Source organism: Salvelinus namaycush, chromosome 38, assembly GCF_016432855.1.
Source record: "Salvelinus namaycush isolate Seneca chromosome 38, SaNama_1.0, whole genome shotgun sequence".
Lineage (NCBI taxonomy): Eukaryota > Metazoa > Chordata > Actinopteri > Salmoniformes > Salmonidae > Salvelinus > Salvelinus namaycush.
In genome coordinates, this window is record NC_052344.1 from 14,275,592 (window position 1) to 14,303,091 (window position 27,500).

The following is a 27,500-nucleotide window of genomic DNA, read 5'->3' on the forward strand; positions in this document are numbered from 1 at the left end:
CTCTTTTTTTCTTTTTCCTTCTTTTTTTCTTTTTTTTGTTTTTTTTTTTATTATCTTTTTTTTCTTATTTTTTCTCCTTGTTTTTTCCTTTGTTCTTCCTTTCCATTTCTATTTTTTTTGTTTTTTGTTTCGTGTTTTTTTTTTTTTAACACTTTCTATTTTCTTTTCTATCTTCTTTTTCCAATTTTTTTTTTTTCTTTTCTTCCTCCTTTTTTTCTTATCTTACTTTTTCTCTTTCTTTTTTTCTTTAATGTCTTCTATAATCTCCTTACACTTTCTTCTTCTTCTCTTCTCCTTGTTCTTTTTTCTTTTTTTCCCCTCCTTTCTTTAATTTTTTCCTCTTTTCATTGCTTCCTCTCTTTTTCTTTTCTTTTCCTTTCAACCATTTCTGCTTTTTTTTTTTCTTTTTTTTTTTTTTTCTTCATTTTCTTTTTTTTCTCTTTTCCTTTCCTTTGTTTTTTTCTTTTCCTCTTTTCTTTTTTTTCTCTCTTTCTTTTTTTCTTTTCTCTCTGTTCTCTCTCCTCCTCTCTTTTTCCCATTTTTTTCTTTTTCTTCTTTTATTCTCCTTTTTTTCTTTTTCCTTTTTTTTTACCTTCCTTTTATCCATCTATTCTTTTTCTTTTCATGATATTTTTTGTTCCTCCATTTCCTCCTTTACACTTATTATCCTTTTTTTTTTTTTTTTTTTTTTACTTTTTCCTTTTTTTCCCTCCTTTTTCTCCTTTTTATCTTCTTTTTTTTACTTAGTTTTTTTTTTTTTTTTTTTACCTTTTTTTTTTATTTGTTTTTTTGGTTCCTTTTTTCTTTTATTCTACCCTCTCTATTTCTTCTCTCCATCTCCCCACTTTTTTACTTATTTTTTTTTTTTTCATTCTTTCTTTTTTGCTTTTTTTATTTTCTCCCCTTTTTTCTTTTTCTCCTTTTCTCTTTTTTTATTTCCTAACATTTTAATTTTTATCTTCCCTTTTTTTTTTTTCTTTCTTTTTTTTTTCTTTTTTACTTTTTTGCTTTTTTCTTTTTTATTGTCTTTTTTTTTTTTTTTACTTTTTTCTTCTTCTTATTTTTTCTCCCCTTACTTCTATTTTCTCCTTCCTTTTTTCCTTTCCTTCCAACCTTCTGACTTCCCTTTATTTTTACCTCTTTTCCCTTTTTTTTCCTCCTTTTTTCTTTTTCTTTTTCCTATTTCTATTTTACCTTTATCCTTTTCTTTCTTTCTTCTTTTCTCTTACATTTTTTTTATTTTATTTTTCATTTTTTTTATTTTTCATCCTTTTCGTCTGTATGTCCTTTTTTTTTTTTTCACCCTTTTTTTCTTGTTTCTTTCTTTCTTTTTTTTTTTCTTCACTCTTCGTTTCTTTAACTTTTTCCCGCTTTTTTTTTTTACCTTTTTTTTCTTTTCTTCTCCTTTTACCTTCCCTTTTTTTCTTTTTTTTCTTTTTTACTTTTTTCCCCTTTTTCCTTTTTTTTTCCCTTTTACTTTTCTCTTTTCCCTTTTACTTTTCCTACTCCTCCTTTCCTTCTTTTTACCTTTTTTCCTTTTCCGTTTTTTTTTCTTTATTTTCTTTCTATTTTTTCTGTGTTTCTTTTTCTTTCTGATAATTTTCTCCACTTTACTTCCTTTTTTTTTCCCCTTTCCCTCCTTTTTTCTTTTCATATTTACCTACTTTTTTTTATTCCCATTTTCTTCCTTTTTTTCCTTTTTTTCTTTTTTTTTCTTTTTCTTCTTTTTTTTTTTTTTTTCCTTTCCCTTTTCTTTTTTCTTACTTTTTTTCTTATCCCTCTTCATTTTTATTCCCTTTTTTTTCTCCTCTTATACTTTTTCTCTATTAATTTTTCCTCCTTTTCTTTCATTTTTTTATATTTTTTCAATTTTTTTTCTTTCTTTCTTCTCTTCTCCTTCTATTTTTTTTTTTCTCTCTTCACCCCCCTCTTTCTCCTTCTCTTACTTTTCTTTTTTCTTCCTCATTTTTCTATTTTATTTTACTTCTCTTCTTTCTTTTTTTCTATAATTATCTTACTTTTTTTCCTTCCTTTTTCTTTTCCCTCTTTCTTTTTTTCCCCCCCCTTCTCTTTTCCTTCTTTTTTTTTTTATCTATTTTTTTCTTTCTTTTTTTCTGTTCCTTTTCCCCTTTTTCATTTTTCTGTTTATTCTTTCATGTTTTTCTTAATTTTGTTTTTTATTTTTTCCTTTTTTTTTTTTGCTTCTTTTTTTTTTTATTTTTTTTTTTGTTTCCTTTTTTCATCTTCTTTTTTCATCCTTTTTTTTTTCTTTTTTCATATTTTTACCTTTTTTCCTTTTTATCTTTTCATTTTTTTTACCCTCTACCTCTCTTCTCCTCTTTTTTCTTTTTCCCCTTTTTTTTTTTTCTTTCCTTTTTTCCTTTTTTTCTTTTTTTTCTCCGCTTTTATTCTCTTAACTCCTTTACTTTTATTCACTTCTTTCCTTTCTTCTACACTTCTCCTTTCCCTTTCCTTGCCTCTTCATCTCCACTTTTTTTCTTATTTTCTTTTCATTTTTTTTTTTTTTACCTTTTTTTTTTTTTTTTTTGTTTTATCAATTCACTTTGCTTCTTCCGCCCTTTTTCTTCTTCTTTAGATAAATACTTTTCACCATTTCCTATCCTTTTTCTCTTCCCTTTTCTTTTCTTCTTCTTCCTTTTCTTTCTTTTTTAATTGTTCCTTCGATTCCTCTATTAACACCTATTTTTTTTTGTTTTTTCTTTTCTTTTTTTTTTTTAATTTTTCTTTTTCCTTCTCTCTTTCTTTTCGCCCTTTTTATTTTTTTCATTCTCTTTTTTTTTTACCTTTTTTTTTCTTTTCTTTTTCCCCCTCTGATTTATTTTTCTATTTTTTCCATTGTTCTTTTCCTCTTCCTTTTTTTTTTCTCTATTTCATTTTTCATTTTTTCTTTCCATCCTCTTCCTTTTATACCTGTTGTTGTTTCTTCATTTCTCTCCCTTTTTTTTTCCCTTCCCTTCTCACTTCTCCTTTTTTTTCATTTTTTTTTCCCTCTTACTTCTTTTTACTCCCCCTTCATATTTCTACCTATTTATTTCTCTTTTTTTTCTTATTACAATATGTTTCCTTTTTTCATTTCCTTTTTTTTTCTTCCCTTTTTTGTCTTTTTGTTTTACCTTCCCCCCTTCTCCCCCCCTCCCCGCCTTTTCTTCCTCTCCTCTTTTCCTTTCTTACCATTATACTAATTGCTCTTTCTTTTCTTTCCTTTTTCTTTTCTCCGCCACATTTCTTCATTTTCTTTCTTCTTTTTTTCCTTTTTTTTATTTTGTTCATCATTTTTTTGTCTTCTGATCCTTTTTATTTTCCTCGTTTCCTTTTTTTTTTTTCCCTTCCCTGCTCTATCCTTTTCCCCCTTTCTTTTCCCCTGTCTTTTTTCTTTTTCGTCCCCTATCATTTTCACTTTTTTTGTTTTTTCTTCTGTTTTTCCTTCTCCTCTTTTCTCTCCTTTTTCCTTTTTTTTCCTGTTTTTTTTTCACTTTTCTTCCTCTTCTTCAATTTTTCTTTTTTCCCCCTTTTTGTTTCTTGATTCCTCTTCTTCCATCTCCTTTTTGTTTGTTTTTCCTTTCATTTCCTTTTTTCCTGTTTTTTTTTCATTTCTTTTTTTTTTTTTCCCTTTCCCATTTCTTGATTTTTTCCTTCCTCTTTACTTTTCCTCTTTTTTCTTTTCATTATTTATTTTTTTTTTTTTCTCCCATCTTCCCTTTTTTTTTTTTTTTTCTTCCTTTTGTTTTTCCTTTCTCACTTCCCTTTTTCTTTTTTTACTTTTTCCCTTTCTTCTTTCCCCCTATTCTTCTTTTTTTCTATTTCTTCCCCTTTAGCTCCTTTCCCACCTCTTTTTTTTTTCTCTTTTTTTTGTTTTCTCTTCTATTTTCATCTTTTCCATTTCCCTTTTTCCTCTCCTTATTTTCCCCTTTTTTTCCTTTTTATTCTTTTTTTCGCTCTTTTTATTTTTTTTTTTTTTCTTTTCCTTTTATCTTCTTCCTATTTTTCCCTCCCCCCTTTTTCCTTTCCCCATTCTTTCTCTTCCCCTTTCCATTTTCTTTCCACTTTTTGTTTTCTCTCTTTCCTTCTTTTCTTCGTTTTTTTCTCTCCCCTTCGTTTGTTTTTTTATTTTCTTCCACTTCTTTTTTTTTCTCTCCTTCTCATTTTTTTTTTTTTTTTGTTTCTTTTCCCTTTTTTCCCTTTTTTCCCCTTTTTCCCTTTTTCCTTTTTTTTTTTATCCCCTCTTTCTTTGTTTTTTTTTTCCCTTCTACCTTTTTTCTTCTTTTTTTTCTTTTTTTTTTTTTTCTTTTTCTCCCTTCCTTTCTTTTTCCCCTCCCCCCCCCACTTTTCACCTCTTTTCTTTCTTTTTCCCTTCCCTCTTGTCTATTTTCTTTTTCTTCCCTTTCCCCTTTTTTTTTTCTTCTCTTCCCTCCCTCCCTCATCTTTTATCTCCCTCTTCTTTTTCTTTTTCCTACCCCCTTTTGTTATTCCATTTTTTTTTTTTTCTTCTTTTATTTTTACCTCCTTTTTCTTTTTTTTTCTTTTTATCCTCTTGCCTTTTCCTCTTCCTTTCCTTTCCTTTTTTCTCTTTTCATCCCCTCTTCTTTTTTCTTACTTCATATAAATATTGTCTTTTTTTTCATATTTTTCCCCCTTCCCTTTTTCCTTTCTTCCTTTCTTTTTTTTCTTCCCTTTTCTCTCCCTTTTTTCCCTTTTCCCAGTTTTTTTTTCCTTTTATTATTTTTTTTCTCTTTTTTCTATTTCCTTTTTTTTTCTCCCATTTCTTTCTTCCAATGTTTTTCTCTTTTGTCCTTTTCCTTTTTTTCCCTTTTTTTTTTCTTTCTTTTCTCTTTTTTTTTTTACTTTTTTTCCTTTTTTCTTTCTTCCTCTGTCTTCTTTCCCTCTTCCTTCTTTTTCTTCTTTTCTTCCCTTTTTTCCTTTTCCCATTCTCTTTTTTCCCACTTTTTTTTTTTTCTAATGATTCCCCCCCTCGTTTTTTTTTTTTTTCTTCCTCCCTTTTTTTTCCTTCTTTTTCCCTATTCTTCTTCCTCCCTTCTTACTGTTCCTTTCTCTTTCCACTCCCCTGTATTTAATAGCTAAAATTTCATTTACCCATTTCCATTCCTTTTGGTTTTCTATTTTTTTTTATTTTGTTTCCTTGTTTTGTGTTTTTATTTTTTTCTTCCTTTTTCTTTCTCCTTTCATTTTTTTCCCTGATCTTACCTTGCCTCCTTCTTTTTTCCTTCCCCGTTTCTCCTTTCCCCCCCTCCTCCTTTTCCCCCTGTTTTTCCCTTTTCCTTTCTCGTTTCCTTTTTTTTTTTTTTCCGTTTGTTTTTTTTTTGTTCTATGTTCTTACTTACCTCTTTTCCCTCTTTTTGTTTTTTTCGCCTTCTTTGTTTTTTGTTTCTTGTTTCTAACGTTTCTCTTTACCCCTTTTTTCATTTTTTTTTTCTTTTTCTTCGTCTTTTTTTTATTTTTTTTACTTTCACCAATTTTTTTTTTTTTTTTATTTTCATCCCTTTCATTTTTTCTTTCCCTTTTTTTCTCTCCTTTTCTCTCTTCTTATTTTTTTCCTTTTTTTTTCTTCCCCTTTTCTTTTTTCCTTCTTTTTTCTTTCTTTCCTTTCCTTTTTTTTTTTTTTTTTTTAACCTCCTTTACCCACCTTTTTCACCTTCTTTCCTCTCTTTCTCCTTTCCTTTTTTCCTTCCTTTTTTTTTGTTCTTATACCTTCATTTCCTTTTCTTCCTTTCCTTTTTTTCCCTCCACCTTTTCCCTTTGCTTTTTTTTTTTTCTTTTATTCTTTTTTTTTTTTTCTCCTTTTTCCTTTCCCCCCTTTTTCTTCTCTCCTTATCCCTTTTTTCCTTTTTCTTTCCCACTTCCTTTTTATTTTTTTTATTTTTTTTCCCTCCCTTTCTTTTCTTTTCCCCTTTTCCTTCCCCTTTTTTTTTTTTCTGCTTTTTTTCCCTTCTATTTTTTCTTCCCTCTGTCCCTTTTTTTTCCCCTTTTCTTCTTCTTTTTTTTTTTTTCCCTTCCCCCTCCTCCCCTTCCCTCCCCCTTCTGTCTCCCTCTTTTCTCTTTTTTCCCCTTTTTTTTACCTTTTTCTTTCTTCTACCTTCCCTTTTTTTTTTCCTTACCCTTTTCCCCCACCTTCCTTTTCCCTTTTCCTTGCTCTTATTCTTTTTCCCCTTGTTCCTCTTCTTTTCCCTTTCTCTTTTTTTTTTATTCTTTTTTTTCTTTTTTTTTTTTTTTTTTTTTTTCTTTCTCATCTTTTTCTCCCTCCTTTCCCCCTTCCCACTTTTTTTTTTTTCTTCTTCCGTTTCTTTTTTTGCTTCTTTCCTTTTCCTTTTTCTCCCCTTTCCTTTTTTTTTTCCTTTTTCCTTCCTTTTTTTTTTTCCTACTATTTTTCCCTTTTTTTTTTTTTTTTTTTTTTTTTTTTTTTTTTTTTTTTTTTTTCTCATTTTTTCCTTTTTCTCTTTTTTCCTTTTATTTCTCTCCTCTTTTTTCCTTTTTTTCCCCTCTCTTTTTCCCCCCTTCTTTTTCCTCCTTTTTTCTTTATTTTCCTCCACTTATTTTATCTTTTTTTTTTTCCCTTTTTTTCCTTTTTCCCTTCCTCTCTTTTTTTTTTATTCTTTCTTCCCCTTTCCCTTCTTCCTTCTTTCCCCCCTTTCTCTTTTTTCCATTCCTTTTCTTCTTTTTTTTTCTCTTTTTTTTTTTCTCTTTTGCCTCCTTTTTTCTCTATCTTCTATCCTTTCCTTTTCTTCTTCTTCTTTTTCTCCTTTTTTCTTTTTTTTTTTCTTTTTCTCTTTTCTCTTTTTTTTTTTTCTTCCCTCTTTCCCCCCTTTTTTCTTTTTCTCCCCATTTTTTTCCTTCCCATTTTTTTCTTTTCTTTTTTATTCACTTTTCTTCTTTTTTTATTTTCTACCTTTTCCTACTTTCTTCTGTTCCTTTTTTTCTTTTTCTCCCTTTTCTCCTTTCCTTCTCTCAGCCTTTTTTCCCTCATTCACTTTTTCTCTCCTTTCTTTCCTTTTTTCTTTTCTTTCTTTTTACTCTCCCTCCTCCCCCTCCTTACTCTTTTTTCCGTCTTCTTTTTTTTCTCCATTCTCTTTCTTTTTTCCCTTTTCTCCTTTTCTTCTTTTCTGTTTTTCTTTTTTTTTTTTTTTTTTTCCCCCACTCCTTATTACTTTTTGTTCCCCTTTTTCTTTTCCTTTTCTTTTTTTTTACTCTTTCCCCCCCTTTTCTTCCCCTTTTTCCTTCCTTTTTCCCCTCTCTCTTCTTTCATTTTACCTCTTTTTTTTTTTTTCTCTTTTTCCTTACTCCCCATTTTTCTTTTTTTTTCCCTTTTCCCCCTTCTTCTTTTTCCATCTTCCCCCTTTTTCCCTTCTCTTTTTTTTTTTTTTTTTTTTTTTCCTTCGTTTTTTCCTCTTCGAGTTTCCTTCTCTTTTTTTCTCTTTCCTCTTTTTTTTTCTTTTTCCTTTTCTGTTTCTTTTTTTTTTCTTTCTTTCCTCTCTTTTTTGCCTTTCTTTCCTCCAACCCTTTTTTTTCCTTTTTTCTTTTTCCGTTTTCCTTTTTTTTTTTTTTCCTCCCATTTTTTTTTTTACCATCTTTTCTTTTTTCCTCTTTCCCCTTCCCTCTTTCCTCCCTCTTTTTTTTCTTTTTCTTCCTTTTCTTTTTCTTCTCTTTTTTTTTCTTTCTTCCTTTTTCTCTTTTTATTTCTTCTTTCTTTGCCTCTTTTTTTACTTTTTCTTTTTTCTTTCATCCCTTTTTCTCTTCCCTTTGTCTCCTCCTTCCATTTTTCTTTTTTTCCTTTTTTTTTTATTTCTTTTCTTCTTTTCGATTTTTTCTTTTTTTTTTTTCTTTTTTTTTTTCTTTTTTTTTTGTTTTTTTTCTCTCCCCCTTCTTTTCTTACCCCTTTTTTTTTTTATTATTCCTTTTTTATTTTCTTTTTTTACCCTTTCCTTATTCCTCCTTCTTTACCCTTTCCCTATTTCCTTTCTTTCCCTCCCTTTTCTTTTTTTTTTCTTTCCTTTTCTCCTATTTTTCTCTTTTGTTTCAAATTTTTCCCTTTTTCTCTTTTTTTCCTTCTTTCTTTTTTTTTTCCTTTTTTTTCCTTTTTCTTTCTTCCCCTTTCCCCTTCCTTTTTCTTCTCTTTCTTCTCTTTTCCCCCTACTTCTTTCTTTTATTCTTTTGTTCCTCATTCTTTTTCTTCTTTCTTTTCTTTTCCCTCACCCCTTCTTTTTTTCCCCCTTTATTCTTCTTTTTCCTCTTTTTCTTCTTCTTTCCTTTTTTTTCTCTTTTTTGTTTTTTTTTTTATTTTTTGCTTTTATTTTTTTTTTTTTTTTTTTTTCCTTTTTTTTTCTTTATTTTCCCTCTTTTTCCTATTTTTCTTTTTCTTTCAATTCCCCTTTCTTTCTTTTTTTCCTTTTTTTTTTTCCTGCCTTTTATTTTTTTTTTGTTTTTTTTTTTTTTGTTTTTCTTTCTTCTTTCCGCTTTTTTCATTCTTTTATTTTTTCCTCTCTTTTTATTCCTTTTTGTTTCTTTCCCCTTTTTTTTCCCTTTTCATTTCCTTTCTCCCCTTTCTTTTCTTTCTTTTCCTTTCTTTTCCTTTTTTCTTTCCTTTTTTTCTGTGTTTTTCCTACTCCCTTTTCTTTCTTTTTTTTTTTTGTTCTTTTTTCCTTCCCCTTTCTTACCCTTCATCTTTTCTTCCTTTATCTCTTTTTTTCTTTTCTCACTTTTCTTTTTTTTCTTGTTTTTTTTTGTCCTTTTTATCTTTCCCCATCTTATTTTTTCTCTTATTTTTTTCCCCCTCCTCTTTCTCCCTTACCTTTTTTTCTTTTTTTTTTCCTTTTCTTTTTTTTTTTTCTTCATTTTCCTTTTTTAATTTTTTCCTCTCTTTCTTTCTTTTCCTTTTTTTTTTTCCCTTTTCTGTCCCTCTCTTTTCTTCTCCTTCTCTCCCTTTCTCTCCTTTCTCCTTTCCTATTTTTTTTTCTTTTTATCTTTCTTCTTGTTTTTTTTTTTTTCTTCTTCTCCTTTTACTTTTTTACTTCCTTTTCTTTTTTTTCTTTTTCTTTTTTTTTTTTTTTCTTTTCTTTTTTCTCCCTTTAGTCTTCTTTTTTTTTTTATCATTTTTTCCTTCTTTTTTTTTTTTCTCCTTTTCTTCCTTTTTTCTCCTTTTTTCTTTTTTCCTTCCTTTCCTCCTGTTCCTTCCTTTTTTTTTTTTTTTTCCTCCTTTTTCTTCCTCCTCTTTTTTCTTTTTCTTTTTTTTTTTCTTTCTTTTTTTCTTTTCACACCTTTTCCTTCTTTCTCATCTTTTTTTCCTGCTCCTTTTTTTTTTTTTTGTACCTTTCCCTTCTCCTTTTTTTCCATTTCTCCTTTTTCCTTCTCCTTTTTTTTTTTTTCCTCCCTCTTCCCTTTTCTCTTCCTTTTTTTTTCTTTTTTTCTCCCTTTTCCTTTTGTTTTCCTTCCCCTTACTTTTTACCTTTTCCCTTTTTTTTTTTTCTTGCTCTATTAATTTTTTTTTCTTCCTCTCCTCTTTTTTCTTTTTTCATAACACTTTTCTTCCTTCTTTTTCCCTTTCTTCCTTTACCTTTCCCCTTTTTTTTCTTCCTTTCTTTTATTCCTTCCTTTTTATTTTATTTTTTTTTCCTCTTTTTCTCTTCTACTCCTTCTTTTTTTTTCTTTTCCCCATTCTTTTCTTCTTTCTTCTCTTCCTGTTTCCTCTTTTATTATTTTTTCCTTTCTTCTTTTTTCCTCCTTTTCCTTCCTCCTTTCTCCTCTTTTTTCCCTCTTCTCCCTTTTCCTTTTTTTCTCTTTTTTTTCTTTTCTCCCCTATTTTTCCCTTTTTCTTTTTTTTCCCTTTCTCTTTTTCTTTTTCTTTTTTTCCCTTCCTCCTTTTTTTTCTCCCCCCCTTCCTTTTCTTTTTTTATTTTTTCCTTTTTTCCATTACCTTTTCTTTTTTTCCTTTTCCCTTTTTTCTTTTCTTTTTTTTTTCATTTCCCCTTCTTTCTTCTTCTTTCTCCTCTTTTCCTTTTTCCCTCCTTTCTCCCTCCCTTCTCCCTCTCATTTTTATCCCTGTTCTTTTTTTTTTTTTTTTCTTCCATTTCTCCCTTTTTTTTTTTCCCCTCTCCCTTTCCTCCTTTCTTTCCTCTTTCCTTCCCCCCTTTCCGTTCCCTTTCTTCTCTTCCCACTTTCTTCTCCCCTTTTCCCTTTTTATTTCTTCCCCCTCTCTTTTCTTTTCTCTCTTTCCCTTTCTCATTTTTTCTTTTTTCTTTCTTTTTTCCCCTCTTTCCTTTTTTTCTTTTTTCTTTTCTTTTTCTTTTTTTTTCTTTTTTTTTTTCTTTCTCTTTTTTATCCCTTTTTTTCCTTTTTTCTTCTACTATTTCTCTTTCTTTCTCTCTTTTTCTTGCCCCTCTCTCCCCATCTTTTTTTCTTCTTTTCTTTCCCCCTCTTTCTCTTTTTTCTTTTTCTTTTCCTTTCCCTCTTTTTATTTCTTTCCCTCCTTTTTTTCTTCCTCTTCTTTTTTTTTTTTCCATATTTTTCTTCTTTTCCTTTCTTTTTTCTCTTTTCTTTCTTTTTTTTTTCTTTTTTTTTTTTTTTCCTTTTTTTTCTATCTTTTCTCTTTTTTTTTCCCCCTGTTTTTTCTACTTTTTTCTTTTTTTTTATTTTTTTTCTTTTTTTTTTCCTCTCTTTTTTTCTTTTTTTTTTTTCACTCTTCCTTTTTTTCCCCTTCTTTTCTTTTTTCCCTTCCTCCTTCTTTTCTCTTTTTTCTTTTTTTTTTTTTGCCCTTTTCCTTTTTTCCTCTTTCTCTTTTTCTTTTTCTTTCTCTCCCTTCTTTTTTTCCATTTTTTTTCCTCCATTCCGCCTTTTTTTTCCTCCTCTTCTTTTTCTTTTTCTCCGTTCTTTTTTTTTTTGTTTCCCCTTATCTTTTCCTTCTTTTTCTTTTTTTTTTTTTTCCTTCTTCCTCTCTCTTATTTTCTCTTTGATTTCCTTCCCTTCCCCTCTCTTCTCCTCATTTTTTCTATCTCTTTCTTTTTTCCTTTTTTGTTTTTTTTCTTTTTCTTTTTTTCTCTTTTATCTTCTTTTTTCCTTTCTTTCCTCCTCTTCTTTTTTTCTCCTTTTTTTTTTCTTTCTTTCTTCTTCACTCTTCTTCCCCCTTTTTCCTTTTTTTTTCTTTTCTTCTTGTCCTTTTCCTATTTCTGTATTTTCCCTCTCTTTTTTCTCTTTTTTCCCCTTCTTTTTTTCTTTTTCTCCCTTCCCCTTTTTTTTTTTTTTTTTTTTTTTTTTCTTTTTTCTTTCTCTCCCCTTTCTTTTTTTTTCCTTTTCCCTCCTTCCTTTTCCTCCCCTTTTTTCCTTTTTATGTCTCTATTTTGGTTGGTCAGGGCGTGAGTTTGGTGTGGCATTCTATGTCTGGTGTTCTATGTTGTCCTTGCTTTGTATTTCTATGTGTTTGGCCTGGTATGGTTTCCAATCAGAGGCAGCTGTCTATCGTTGTCTCTGATGAGAACCATACTTAGGTAGCCTGTTCCCACCTGTGTTTGTGGGTAGTTATTTTCTGTTTAGTGTGTGTCGTCACCTTACAGAACTGTTCGTTTGTCATTTTTGTTGTTTTGTTCAGTGTCCAGTTTATTGATTAAACATATGAACACTTACCACGCTGCACCTTGGTCCTCTTCTCCTTCTCCCGACGACGTTCGTTACATATACAGCATGTATACCGTACCCTAGCAAACGAAAACCCACTGAACTTACACTTCAAAGAGAAGACGTGTATAGGCATATGTCTCATGTGAAACCACACACTAACTCCAATGGATGAGATGAACAAACACACAAACCCCTACAACAGCACAATGTGACATACAGTCTTATAAGCCCATGTGCAGGACACTATAATGAAATGAAGAAAGACAAACACACAACCTCAAGCATTTCTTCAAATAGACGTTTTATGAAAATCTCATATCACACAATCTCATCTTCCACTTTACTGAATTAGAAATCCATCCCTAAACGGTGGTGGCAGCAGCAGGAACAGCGGCATCTAGTGGGAAACACCTGGTACTTTCACACTCATTTATGCAAGCGACTTCAACGGCTAATTTATCTGAACAGGGGGAATAAAACATCAACAAATTAAAAAGGGAATATATTCAACAAATGAACAGGCAATATTCCAAGCCACAGCTCCTTACTACTTGTCAGACATAGTGAATTTATACTGTATCCTGGTTGTTGGGGAAGAATTGGCGTGGGAGGTCCGTGGATGGCTTTGGAACATTTTATTGGATTCCTCATGTCTTACTTAATGGTAAGAAAAAGTTCAGTCCCAATCGGATTTTGGGTACTATATTTATTGAATATTATGTGAATCTTATAATTCCAATAGGGCCAGTTTGGGTGCAATCAAATTAGCTTTATTTCTCAGAGATTAAATAAAATTAACAAAATAATGTTGCAGGAATGCTAATCTTATCTGTTTCTAACAACAGAAAGGATTTCAGAACAAATCTGTGATGGTGGGTGTCAGAGCCTGCTGAAGTGACATGGAACGACTCCACAGGAAGTTATTCATCAAACTGCCCTCTGATCCACTTCACTCACTCATTCACGCACCAACACACACAGTGACTAACAGGAGCAACTGACCCCTTTCTTGCATTCCGACTCGACAATAATGAAAACCAGACACAGCCAATCGATAGCCGCAGTACAAGCCCCATCCCCCCGGGATTCAGGAAGTCTATTGATGGGCTTTGATCATTGACCATCTTGTCATCCTGCCGGTCAGTTTGTCAGTGGGAGAGGGACACAGGATGTGAAGGGGTTGCATCGTGAATGATACCCTATTTCATATACACTGAGTACATAAAACATGAAGAACTCCATGAACGGGGTCTGGTAGCAGGTGCCAGGCGCACCGGCTTGAGTGTGTCAAGAACTGCAACGCTGCTGGGTTTTTACGCTTAACAGTTTCACATTTGTATCAAGAATGGTCTACCACCCAAAGAACATCCAGCCAACTTAACACAACTGTGGGAAGCATTGGAGTGAACATGGACCAGCATCCCTGTGGAACGCTTTCGACACCTTGTAGAGTCCATACCCCGATGAATTGAGGCTGTTCTGAGGGCAAAAGGGGATGGTGCAACTCAATATTAGGAAGGTGTTCTTAATGTTTTGTATACTCAGTGTATACTGCACCTCTTTTGACCAGGGCCCATAAGGCAAAAGTAGTGCACTACATAGGGAATAGGGTGCCAATTAGGACGCAAACATGTAGTGATGTGGCATTTCTGGCTTCCTTAGTAAATGTGGGACAATGCCTTGAGGCTTTAGTAGTTAAATGCCCTGAGTTGCTACGCTAATGAGTTGGAATTACTCAACACTGAGAATTCATGAAATGATCATCTCGATTTGTCTGAGAGGGACTTTGTTACTATAGGAGGTGAATTGTCTGACAGATTGAAGTACCCTCTGTTCGTCCTAGTCGGACAATACCTGCTGGGTCTTAGTAGTCAAACCGCAAAAAAACACAAATTCAATATACGACCTCTTTGAAGCTACTGTTCACACACACACACACACACACCCTACAGATGTGTTTGACCTATTACTCCTCTCATAGATATTCTCCTCACAGTACATTGAACAGTGTTAAATCAATACTTAAAGTATATTTTAACACCATCTTAGAGTACATATGGTCCCACTCTACAGAGTGTAAAAAGTACTCTGATTATAGTGTTACATTGTGATTGTTAATGTAACACTCCATAGTGCAAAAAATTAACACTGCATTACACTTGCCAGTGTTACTCAAATGTAACACTATGGGGTAATTAACACTCAGTGTTATTTCTATTCAACACTTGTGCTGATCAAGAGTTAACTCCTATTAGTGTTAAACAAAAACACTGTTACAGGCAGTCATTTTGGTTGTTGTTTTAATTAAAGGGTAATTCCACTTTCAACCTCATTTTCATTATCTCCAGCACAATATCATTGTCTACATACTGTATGTGAAAATGGCGCATTTCTACATTCTGTACTGTCAAATTGTATTGGTCACATACACATGGTTTGCAACTGTTAATGCGACAGTAGAGAAATGCTTGTGCTTCTAGTTCCAACAGTGCAGTAATATCTAACAAGTAATCTACTAATTCCCCAACAACTACCTAATACACACAAATCTAAAAAGGGGTGAATGAGAATATGTACATATAAGTATATGGATGAGCAAAAGCCGAGCGGCATAGGTAAGATGCAGTAGATGGTATAAAATACAGTATATACATGTGATATGAGTAATGTAAGATATGTAAACATGATTAAAGTGGCATTGTTTAAAGTGACTAGTGATCCATTTATTAAAGTGTCCAGTGATTAGGTCTCAATGTAGGCAGCATCCTCTCTGAGGTAGTGATTGCTGTTTAGCAGTCTGATGGCCTTGAGATAGAAGCTGTTTTTTCAACCTCTCGGTCACAGCTTTGATGCACCTGTACTGGCCTCGCCTTCTGGATGATAGCGGGGTGAACAAGCAGTGGCTCGGTGTTGGTTGTTGTCCTTGATGATCTTTTTGGTCTTCCTGTGACATCGAGTGCTGTAGGTGATGCGTTGTGCAGACCACACCACCCGCAGTTGCCATATCAGCCTGTAAAAGTATGTCAGGGTTTTGGGTGACAAGCCAAATTTCTTCAGCCTCCTGAGGCTGTGTGGGTGGACCTTTTCAGTTTGTCTGTGATGTGTACGCCAAGGATCTTTCCACCTTCTCCACTGCTGTCCCTTCGGTGTGGATAGGGGGTGCTCTCTCTGCTGTTTCCTGAAGTCCACGATCATATCCTTTGTTTTGTTAAAACGCACTCACCGAGTCAGCGTATAGGTCAATGTTCTTCTCTGAGGCTGACCGGAACATATTACAGTCAGCATTATCAAAATAATCTTGCAGCGTGGCTTCCGATTTGTCAGACCAGCGTTGAATGGTTCTCGTCACTGGTACATCCTGTTTGAGCTTCGGCCTATAAGACGGAACCAGCAAGATGGCGTCGTGGTCGGATTTGCCGAAGGGAGGGCGGGGGAGGGCTTTGTATGCAACGTGGAAGTTAGAGTAGCAGTGGTCGAGAGTATTAGCCCTGTGTGTCGTGCAATCAATATGCTGATAGAATTTAGGTAGCCTTGTTCTCAAATTTGCTTTGTTAAAATCCCCAGCTACAATAAATGCAGCCTCCAGATATACAGTTTCCAGTTTATATAGAGTCCAGTGAAGTTCCTTGAGGGCCGCCTTCGTGCTCGCTTGAGGGGGAATGTACACAGCTGTGACAATAACTGATGAGAATTCTCTTGGTAGGTAAAATGGCCGGCATTTGATTGTAAGAAATTCTAGGTCGAGTGAGCAGATGGACTTGAGTTCCTGTATGTTGTTATGATTACACCATAAGTTGTTAATCATAAAGCATACACCCCCGCCCTTCCTCTTCCCAGAGAGGTGATTATCTCTGTCGGCGCGATGCATGGAGAAGCCTGGTGGCTGAACCAATTCCAACAACATATCCCGAGAGAGCCATGTTTCCGTAAAGCAGAGAATATTACAATCTCTGATGTCTCTCTGGAAGGCAACCCCTGAATTTCATCTACCTTGTTGTCAAGAGACTGGACATTGGCAAGTAGTATACTCGGTAGCGGTGAGCGATGTGCACGTCTACGGAGCCTGACCAGAAGGCCGCTCCGTCTGCCCCTAGTGCGGTTCAGTTGTTTTGGGTCGGCTACTGGGATTAGATCCATTGTCCTGGGTGGTGGTCCGAGCAAGTCTTTCGCTACACTTGCATTAACATCTGCTCACCATGTGTATGTGACCAAGAAAATTTGATTTGAACAGAGGCTCTGCTTCGGGAAAGTCGTATTCCTGGTCGTAATGTTGGTATGTTGACATTGCTCTTATATCCAATAGTTCTTCCCGGCTGTATGTAATAAGACTTAAGATTTCCTGGGGTAACAATGTAAGAAATAACACATAAAAAAAAAAAAAATACTGCGTAGTTCCCTAAGAACTTTCCTTCTTTACTGTACCGTACTATACTCTATTTTTCTTTACTGTACAGTACTGTACTCTACTGTGCTGTACTGTCCAAACTTGTGAACCCAACTGTGGTTTGTGACTACTATGATTTCCCATTGCTGCCAATTCAATTGCAGAAATTGTGTTACTGATTCGTCTGAAATTCTGTTACTGATTGTTAGCGGAATTGAGTTCTAATCACTTATTATTAATAATTCATAAACAAAATTGATATCAATAAAAACACTAACTAATTGATAGGTCTACCTTTACTTGTTACTTCTGTGAACTTTCATTATCCTCCCTCCTCATGAGGGAGAGAAATTAGAAAATATCTTCAAGATATGTGGGATTGTTGGTTACGGAATTTCAAGGCATAAAAATGTTTCCAAAACTAAAAATAAGTATTGATATTAGTGGGCAGGGGTCTTTACTTCCACATTATTGTGTTTTGATGTATTTCTAACACGTTTTAAGACTTTTTCTGGTAGGTGTTTTCTAAGACCCCTTTTCGATCTGTTTGACCAGAAATCAAAGCCTTTACTTCTTCCTCATTTTTAGGATGGAAAATGGTTGAAAAATGTACATTTACCTTAATAATTTCGACGACCTTTAATTTGACACCCATTTTGATATGCTCCTATAAACTTCACGTTGGTGCTCAAGGGACATTTTACATGGAAATGATTTATCTTTGTGTAGCATAAGATTAATTAATCAATTAATTTACATGCAAAAACACAGATCGTAAAAACAGAGTGAATTTAACTCCTGAATCAACACTAGAAATGCTACACTGAAAAATTAACACTGGCCAATTGCTACACTCTAGTATCAAGTGAGGAGAAGAGAGAGAGAGAAAGAAAGATTCTGCACAGATTATGTCAGTCCTGGGCACTGTAAATCTCAGTAAGACAAAAACAATGGTGTTCCAAAAAAGGTCCAGTTGTCTGGACCACAAATACAAATTCCATCTAGACATCGTATCCCTGGAGCAGACAAAAAAGCTAAACAGGTAACTTCCACAAAGCTGTGTCAGATCTGAGACAAGGCAAGAAGGGCCTTCTATTTTTTTTGAATCCTTTATTTTAACAGGTAAGTTAACTGAGAACACGTTCTCATTTACAGCAACAACCTGGGGAATAGTTACAGGGGAGAGAAGGGGTATGAATGAGCCAATTGTAAACTGGGGATTATTAGGTGACCATGATGGTTTGAGAGCCAGATTGGGAATTTAGCTGGGACACCGGGGTCAACACCCCTACTCTTACGATAAGTGCCATGGGATCTATAATGACCTCAGAGAGTCAGGACACCCGTTTAACGTCCCATCCGAAAGACGGCACCCTACACAGGGCAGTGTCTGGGGCATTGGGATATTTTTTAGACCAGAGGAAAGAGTGCCTCCTACTGGCCCTCCAACACCACTTCCAGCAGCATCTGGTCTCCCATCCAGAGACTGACCAGGACCAACCCTGCTTAGCTTCAGAAGCAAGCCAGCAGTGGAATGCAGGGTGGTGTAATGCCACCAAAACGAACATAAAATTCAACATACCAATTAGGATCTGGCTAAAAATACTTCAATCAGTTTTAGAACTCATTGCCCTTTATGGTTGTGAGGTCTCGGGTCCGCTCACCGACCAAGAATTCACAAAATGGGACAAACACCAAATTAAGACTCTGCACGCATAATTCTGCAAAAATATCCTCCGTGTACAGTCATGGCCAAAAGTTATGAGAATGAATCAAATATTAATTTTCACAAAGTCTGCTGCCTCAGTTTGTATACTGGCAATTTGCATATACTCCAGAATGGTATGAAGAGTGATCAGATGAATTGCAATTAATTGCAAAGTCCCTCTTTGCCATGCAAATTAACTGAATCCCCAAAAAACATTTCCACTGCATTTCAGCCCTGCCACAAAAGGACCAGCTGACATCATATCAGTGATTCTCTCGTTAACACAGGTGTGAGTGTTGACGAGGACAAGGCTGGAGATACTCGGTCATGCTGATTGAGTTCAAATAACAGACTGGAAGCTTCAAAAGGAGGGTGGTGCTTGGAATCATTGTTCTTCCTCTCAACAATGGTTACCTGCAAGGAAACACGTGCCGTCATCATTGCTTTTCACAAAAAGGGCTTCACAGGCAAGGATATTGCTGCCAGTAAGATTTCACCTAAATCCACCATTTATCAGATCATCAAGAACTTCAAGGAGAACGGTTCAATTGTAGTGAAGAAGGCTTCAGGGCGCCGAAGAAAGTCCAACAAGCACCAGGACCGTCTCCTAAAGTTGATTCAGCTGCGGGATCGGGGCACCACCAGTACAGAGCTTGCTCAGAAATGGCAGCAGGCAGGTGTGAGTGCATCTGCACGCACAGTGAGGCGAATACTTTTGGAGGATGGCCTGGTGTCAAGAAGGGCAGCAAAGAAGCCACTACACTCCAGGAAAAACATCAGGAACAGACTGATATTCTGCAAAAGGTACAGGGATTGGACTGCTGAGGACTGGGGTAAAGTCCTTTTCTCTGATCAATCCCCTTTCCGATTGTTTGGGGCATCTGGAAAAAAGCTTGTCCGGAGAAGACAAGGTGAGCGCTACCATCAGTCCTGTGTCATGCCAACAGTAAAGCATCCTGAGACCATTCATGTGTGGGGTTGCTTCTCAGCCAAGGGAGTGGGCTCACTCACAATTCAGCTATGAATAAAGAATGGTACCAACAAATCCTCCGAGAGCAACTTCTCCCAACCATCCAGGAACAGTTTGGTGAAGAACAATGCCTTTTCCAGCATGATGGAGCACCTTGCCATAAGGCAAAAGTGATAACTAAGTGGCTCTGGGAACAAAACATCAATATTTTGGGTCCATGGCCAGGAAACTCCCCAGACCTTAATCCCATTGAGAACTTGTGGTCAATCCTCAAGAGGCGGGTGGACAAACAAAAACCCACAAATTCGGACAAACTCCAAGCATTGATTATGCAAGAATGGGCTGCCATCAGTCAGGATGTGGCCCAGAAATTAATTGACAGCATGCCAGGGCGGGATTGCAGAGGTCTTGAAAAAGAAGGGTCAACACTGCAAATATTGACTCTTTGCATCAACTTCATGTAATTGTCAATAAAAGCCTTTGACACTTATGAAATGCTTGTAATTATACTTCAGTATTCCATAGTAACATCTGACAAAAATATCTAAAGACACTGAGGCAGCAGACTTTGTGAAAATTAATATGTGTCATTCTCAACACTTTTGCCATGACTGTACAACGTAAAACACCAAATAATGTATACATAGCAGAATTAGGCCGATACCCGCTAATGATCGAAATCCAGAAAAGAGATGTTAAATTCTACAACCACCTAAAAGGAAGTGATTACCAAACCTTACAAAACAAAGCCATCACCTACAGAGAGATGAACCTGGAGAAGACTCCCCTAAGCAAGCTGGTCCTTGGGCTCTGTTCACAAACACAAACAGACCCAACCAAATCATGAGAAAACGAAAAGATAATTACTTGACACATTGGAAAGAATTAACAAAAAAAACTGAGCAAACTAGAATGTTATTTGGCCCTAAACAGAGAGTACACAGTGACAGAAAACCTAACCACTGTGACTGACCCAAAATTAAGGAAAGATTTGACTATGTACAGACTCAGTGAGCAAAGCCTTGCTATTGAGAAAGGCCGCCGTAGGCAGACCTGGGTGTGGAAACTGAGCTGCACTTCCTAACCTCCTGCCAAATGTATGACCATATTAGAGACACATATTTCACTCAGATTACACAGATCCACAAATAATTCAAAAACAAACCCAGTTTGATAAACTCCCATATCTATTGGGTGAAATACCACAGTGTACCATCGCAGCAGCAAGATGTGTGACCTGTTGCCACAAGAAAAGGGCAACCAGTGAACAAACACAACCCATATATATGTTTATTTATTTTCCCTTTTGTACTTTAACTATTTGCACATCGTTACAACACTGTACATAGACATAATGACAGTTGAAATGTCTCTATTCCTTTGAAACTTTTGTGACTCACGTTTACTGTTCATTTAATATTGTTAATTTAACTGTTTCTAATTATCTATTTAACTTACTTTGGCAATGTAATCATGTTTCCCATGCCATTAAAGCCCTTTGAAATGTATTTACTTAAGTGGAGGGTGGTGGTGGGGGGGGTGGTCTCTGAGCACAGTATGCCAGTGAGACACAGAGCTGTTCTGTCCTACTCTATTCTGTTGTAGTGCAAATGCATCCGTCCTTTATTTCTGCAACCAATCTATGGGAACAATAACCCAATTTAATATAACATGATTTTTCAGCTGTCTCTTTTCTACACAGCATCCCAAATGGCACCCTATTGCCTATATAGTGCAGCCTATGGGCCCTGGCTAAACGTAGGGCACTATATAGGCTTAGGGTACCAGAGGTTTGGTGAAAACAGCTGTTGCAGTCAGTGTCTGGGCTATTTCCAGACTGAGGCTGCAGATACTGTTCTGTTCTTGAATGACAATCCGTTTTCCAGAATCTACAGGGAATATTTTTCTAGGAATACCTTTTTCAGCTGTTGTGTTTCTGCTTATCTAATCGATAACGATATAGCTAGTTTTCATGTCGCACGATGATGACATCAGTGTGTGTGTGTGTGTGTGTGTGTGTGTCCTTTTTGTGTTTTCATTCCCTCCAGCTACAGACCCATATTTTTCACATGCATGAAAGCGAGTGCACGCACGCACACACTTTGCCAAATCAGACAAGCCTAAGGTTCATTTTCCATGCCTTCACAATCTGTCAATTCTTCTCATCTCAGCCTAAGAGAAACTTTTCAGCTGCCCTCGCTTGACTCCCAACAACTACACCCGCACGGAGACTTGTTCACATAAAAAAGGTTCACTTAACCGAGCAGTTTATGGTGTTTTTAATATGAAACTCACCCCGTTGCCCTTTCTAGGATTAGATTTTTTTTACAGGCGTTAACCAGAACTGCTATGATGCATGGTAATCCAGCTAGGACCCCTGGCTCTACTAGGCTACTATTGTTTAAAACAACATCCAAGAGACTTTCAAAGGACTTCTCATCTGACATTAGGACGTAAAGAAGAGCATGTGTATAGTAGAGCTATTCAGTTAAACAAGGACTTGATGATTATTTACATCTGATGGGATTGGACAGAGACAGAGAAGGGGGGGGGGGGGGGGGGGGGGGTTAGAGTGAGTGACCACTGCGCTTTATCTTAAGTCAAACAGAGGGAAAAAGAAGGAGACTTTCTGTTGAGTTGTCCTGCAGCCATTCCAATCAGTTGACGCTCCCCAACAGTGTCTGTCTGTCTGCTCACCCAGTTGAAAAGCAGCTCTGCTGTGGCACAAAGTGAATGCTGCTCTCTCATGGTGTGTGTGTGTGGGTGGAACAAGCCCAGTAGCAGGAATACATGGCTATATTTGGTGTGTGTAAGACCTTGGTTTACTCTACAAGACCTCTCCCCTTTTCATTCTCTCTTTTTTCCAGACGATGACATCCTGCCATCTCTGTTAACATGGAAGGTTACCGCTCTGGGTGGGAGCAAATGAAATAGAATAGAATTTACATAAACACACTGACACACACTCTTTTACAAAAAAACGATCAAGAAAAGTAACTTCTCAATGGCTACAATTGTGCAACCAGTGTGCAATGGAAGTGTCTTGGGACAAATCAACCGCAGTGTGTGTGTGTGTGTGTGTGTGTGTGTGTGTGTGTGTGTGTGTGTGTGTGTGTGTGTGTGTGTGTGTGTGTGTGTGTGTGTGTGTGTGTGTGTGAGTGAGAGAGAGAGAGATGGGAATGTTAATGTTATTGCGGTGGACAGCTGTGTCTCGTCGTGGTCCATGAATCTTCCCTCTTCCTCAGAGGCTGCATTCACCCGGTCATCAGGAGAGCCACATCATCACGTTAACCCCACACACATCTGTGGGTTTACGTCTTGCACCGTGCAGTATCAACACCATACAGAGAAACATGCATGTTCAAGGGCTCTGGCTGTGCTAGCATGCTAATAGCTAACCCATGTGTTTATCCCATGTGTATCTCTGTGGTGTTGTTTTTGTCACACTGCTTTGCTTTATCTTGGCCAGATACAATGTAAATACAATGTTAGATACAATGTAAATCAAACGCCATGTCTAGCATGCTAACAGCTAACACATAGATAAAATCTTAACCATACTCCATGTCTAGCATGCTAACAGCTAACACGAAGATACAATGTTAACCACACTCCATGTCTAGCATGCTAACAGCTAACACGCTAATATATACTGTATAAAAAATAAATAAAGATAGGCCTAGTACATTTTTAGAAATTGTACATATTATATACTACTATTCTCACATATCCCAAAAACCTACTAATTAGACAAAGTATGAGGATTTGGTCATAGCCACAGTAATCGCAGGCTATCAATATAGCAGTTACTAACGGTCTTGTTACAAAAAATAAACATGTGCAACTCTTTAAACTCTTTATTAGTGTCCGAGTGTAGCGCAACGCAATTATCTCAAGGTAGAGAAGGGTAGAGAAGTCCCTACAGATCTAGGATCAGATTCCCCAACATTAAGATGATAAACAAATGTCTTTCCCTGGCCTACTGGTTAGGCTTCTACCTACTCATTTCTTTACCACATCGTCAAACTCATTCCACAGAGGGCCTAGTTTCTGCAGGTTTTTGTTTTTCCCTTTCAAATAAGACCTAGACAACCAGATGAGGGGAGTTCTTTACTAATTATTCATTAGCTACCTTAATTGATCAATCAAGTACAAGGAAAGCGCAAAAGCGCAAAAACCCACAGACACTCGGCCCTCCGTGGAATGAGTTTGACACCTGTGGTTTAATGTAACCACAAGACCACAAACATTCACTGCAGCCTCATAAATAAGGACCAATTACAAACTACACGTAAAAAGCAGGAAGTTGTTCACTAGTCTTATACAGGGAAATACAAGACAATGACTTTCAAATGAGGGCCACATGAAGATAATACCGGAAGTAATAATAACAGTGAAGTGAACATGTATCATTTAACTTTCATTGAAAATTACGCACTGCAATAATCTGTTCCAGGTATAAGATTGGATGTGTGTGTGGTGTGTTTGCGAGTGTGTCTGGCATGACAGTGATCCTGACTGCTGTGTGCTCTATTTCCATATAGATGCTTCTCTCTGCCATTTCACTGCATCTTCATTACACAATGATGCCTTTCTCTCCCTCTCGCTCTCTAAGATTACATATTATAGACGCACGCAAAAAGAAACATGCGTCTCTCTCTCGCTCGCACGCACGCACGCACGCACGCACGCACGCACGCACGCACGCACGCACGCACGCACGCACGCACGCACGCACACACAGAAAGCCAACAGTGAATTTGCGCTGCGTTGTTCACACACACAGCTGCATGTAATTACTCCCCAGGAGAAGGTATTTAAAACATGACTCTGCCCCACACAATATATCAGATATATCAAAATAGCTCTCCCATAAACGCATACAAAGCTGGCATGAGTGTCGTTAAACTACTTAAGCGCTTTGTCACTATTTCTCCATCTCCCTCCCTCTCTGCCTTCTTTCTCTCTCTTCTTTCTCTTTCCTTCTGTCATCTTTCACTTCAGTGACAAAGACCTTGTTTTTGGTTGCTCTCTCGCTCTCTAGCTAGAGTCTCTCTTTCTCCCTGACTCATACTCCCTCCCTCATCTCTCATTCTACTGTATCATGTCTCTGTCTTTCTCTAGTTAACTACATCCCTCCAACTCTCTCCGTCTATCTTCTCGCTCTAGACACCGCTCTCATTGAGACAAGAACACACACCTCTCTGTCCTTGAACACACACACACAGCAGTTGCTCCACCTGTGCTTGTGTATTGAGACACTACTATGATGAAAGTACACACAGTACTCATATGTGTCGTATCACATCTGATGACACTCCAAAACACATCTACCATAGTCTATAGGGGGGCATACAGAAATACCATGGCACACAAAGACACACACACACTTTGGATATGTGGGGAAAATCCCTATTGATTGGCCCCTTTAAACAATGCATTAAGCAGGTCAAATGGGCTGATCCGGTGGTTATCAGGCTGAAAGACTGTACCTCCAATGTGACGACACGTCTCGTTGAAACATAAAGCATAACGCCTTGAGCACGTAACACTACATCAAAGACCCTGTCAAAGATAATGACTCCATCACCCAAAAGGACTCAATGTGTGTGTGTCTCTCTATAGTGTTGGTAAGATGAAAGTATGTCTTGGTCTTAAATATCTTGTATATAGACCAGTAGGAGTCAGGGACAACAGCCTGATACTGTGTGTAGGGTCCTCTTGAGGCTGGATTGATTTTCAACGCCCCCTCCCTCAGCACACACTAACATACAGCGGGAATAGAATAGAAATCCATAGAGCTCCACTCTCAAACTTTGACATAGCTGCAAAACACACATACTGTACACTTCCCCTCATTTATTGAAAATATATATATACTTTGCACATAATCTCTCTCTCAAGGCCTAGGCTGGCTGTGGTTGTGTTTGTGAGGGATCATGGGAAAACACCCAAGCATAGCCCAGCTGTGAGGCTGGGGGATCATGGGAAAACACCCAAGCATAGTCCAGCTGTGAGGCTGAGGGATCATGGGAAAACACCCAAGCATAGTCCAGCTCCAGCTACTGATCTAAGGTCAGTTAGATTTCCCTCCCTGATGGTTAAGGTTAGGATTGGGGGAGGGGAAGCTCATCCTTATCACAGAGGAAACCCACACAGGAATTCCATTGAAGTGAATGAGTCCGCAGCTCAAATTATCATTCATATCAGGCATGCATCACTTAGTGGAAAAACGACCGCTATTACTGTTATCAAATAGGCTTAGACCTGTCTGTCAGTCTCAGTTTGCCTGTCTGTCTGGCTATCCGTTTTTTTTGCAGACTTGCTTTCTTTCATTGAACCGCTTGCCAGCTCTTTTATAGGGTTAATAGGCCAGCCAGTGCTAATTACCCTAGCGACAGCTAAATGGCTAGCGCTAACATGCTCCCTGGTCATGCAGTTGTATTTACGCTCCAGGAATGCCACAAAACAGGCTAACTTTAGCCTCTCTCCTCCAGCTGACGGACAAAGGGCTGTTTGAGTCACTCTCTCAACCCTCTCACCCCAAGACAACACTTTAGCCAGGCATTGCTCAAATAGAACACCTGTAGGTTACAGATTAACTTTAATCTTCCTCCACTCCTCATATGTCCTCCTCATCCTTTTCTTTTTTCTATTTCAAATCAGCTGCTGATGAAATCATCTGTCTTTACTTGGAGAGGATTTCCCCCTCCCTAATATGTGCATTATGTAAAGTATGTATAGTATGTTGTATGTGCAGTATGTAGTATGTGCAGTATATACTATGTTGTATGTGAAGTATGTTGTATATGTAATTTATAGTATGTAGTACGTGTAGTATGTATTAGAGGTCGACCGATTATGATTTTTCAACGCCGATACCGATACCGATTATTGGAGGACCAAAAAAAGCCAATACTGATTAAATTGGCCAATTTTAAATTATTTGTAATAATGACAATTACAACAATAATGAATGAACACTTATTTTAACATAATACATCAATAAAATCAATTTAGCCTCAAATAAATAATGAAACATGTTCAATTTGGTTTAAATAATCCAAAAACAAAGTGTTGGAGAAGAAAGTAAAAGTGCAATATGTGCCATGTAAGATAGCTAACGTTTAAGTTCCTTGCTCAGAACATGAGAAAGCTGGTGGTTCCTTTTAACATGAGTCTTCAATATTCCCAGGTAAGAAGTTTTAGGTTGTAGTTATTATAGGAATTATAGGACTATTTCTCTCTATACCATTTGTATTTCATATACCTTTGACTATTGGATGTTCTTATAGGCACTTTAGTATTGCCAGTGTAACAGTATAGCTTCCATCCCTCTCCTCGCCGCTACCTGGGCTCGAACCAGGAACACATCGACAACAGCCACCCTCAGCCACCAACAGCCGCCTGCTGGTGCCTTCCATCGCTCAGTCAGACTGCTCTATCAAATCATAGACTTAATTATAACATAATAACACACAGAAATACGAGCCTTAGGTCATTAATATGGTCGAATCCGGAAACTATCATCTCGAAAACAAAAAGTTTACTCTTTCAGTGATTTTATCTATCAACAGGTAAACATATTTTATCTAACGGGTGGCATCCACAAGTCTAAATATTCCTGTTACATTGCACAACCTTCAATGTTATGTCATAATTACGTAAAATTCTGGCAAATTAGTTCGCAACGAGCCAGGCGGCCCAAACTGTTGCATATACTCTGACTCTGCGTGCAATGAACGCAAGAGAAGTGACACAAATACACCTGGTTAATATTGCCTGCTAACCTGGATTTCTTTTAGCTAAATATGCAGGTTTAAAAATATATACTTATGTGTATTGATTTTAAGAAAGGTATTGATGTTTATGGTTGGGTTTTTGGTTAGGTACACGTTGGAGCAACGACAGTCCTTTTTCGCGAATACGCACCGCATCGATTATATGCAACGCAGGACACGCTAGACAAACTAGTAATATCATCAACCATGTGTAGTTATAACTAGTGATTATGATTGATTGATTGTTTTTTTATAAGATAAGTTTAATGCTAGCTAGCAACTTACCTTGGCTTCATACTGCATTCGCGTAACAGGCAGGCTCCTCGTGAGGCAAGTGGTTAGAGCGTTGGACTAGTTGGACTAGTTGGACTAGCGTTGGACTAGTCCTGCTGCTGGGCAACAACCCAGCAGCAGGACCGCTACCTCCGCCTTTGTGCAAGGAGGTGCACTGCCAGAGCCCTGCAAAATGACCTCCAGCAGGCCACAAATGTGCATGTGTCTGCTTTTTACTATTTTCTACATTGTAGAATAATAGTGAAGACATCAAAATTATGAAATAACACATATGGAATCATGTAGTAAACGAAAAAGTGTTAAAACATTCTTCAAAGTAGCCACCCTTTGCCTTGACAGCTTGTTTGCACACTCTTGGCATTCCCTCAACCAGCTTCATGAGGTAGTCACCTGGAATGGATTTCAAATAACAGGTGTGCCTTGTTAAAAGTTAATTTGTGGAATTTCTTAATGCAATTCTTAATGCGTTTGAGCCAATCAGTTGTGTTGTGACAAGGTAGGGGTGATATACAGAAGATAGCCCTGTTTGGTAAAAGACCAAGTCCATATTATGGCAAGAACAGTTCAAATAAGCAAAGAGAAATGACAGTCCATCAGTACTACTAAGGAACGAAGGTCAGTCAATGCGGAAAATTTCAAGAACTTTGAACGTTTCTTCAAGTGCAGTCGCAAAAACCATCAAGCGCTATCATGGAACTGGCTCTCATGAGGACCGCCACAGGA

General features: G+C 36.4%; 1 pseudogene; it reads right to left on the minus strand.

Moving 5' to 3' along the window:
- Positions 1 to 344: 344 nt before the first annotated feature.
- Positions 345 to 27,500, minus strand: part of LOC120031849 — a 48,929-nt pseudogene continuing 21,773 nt past the window's right edge.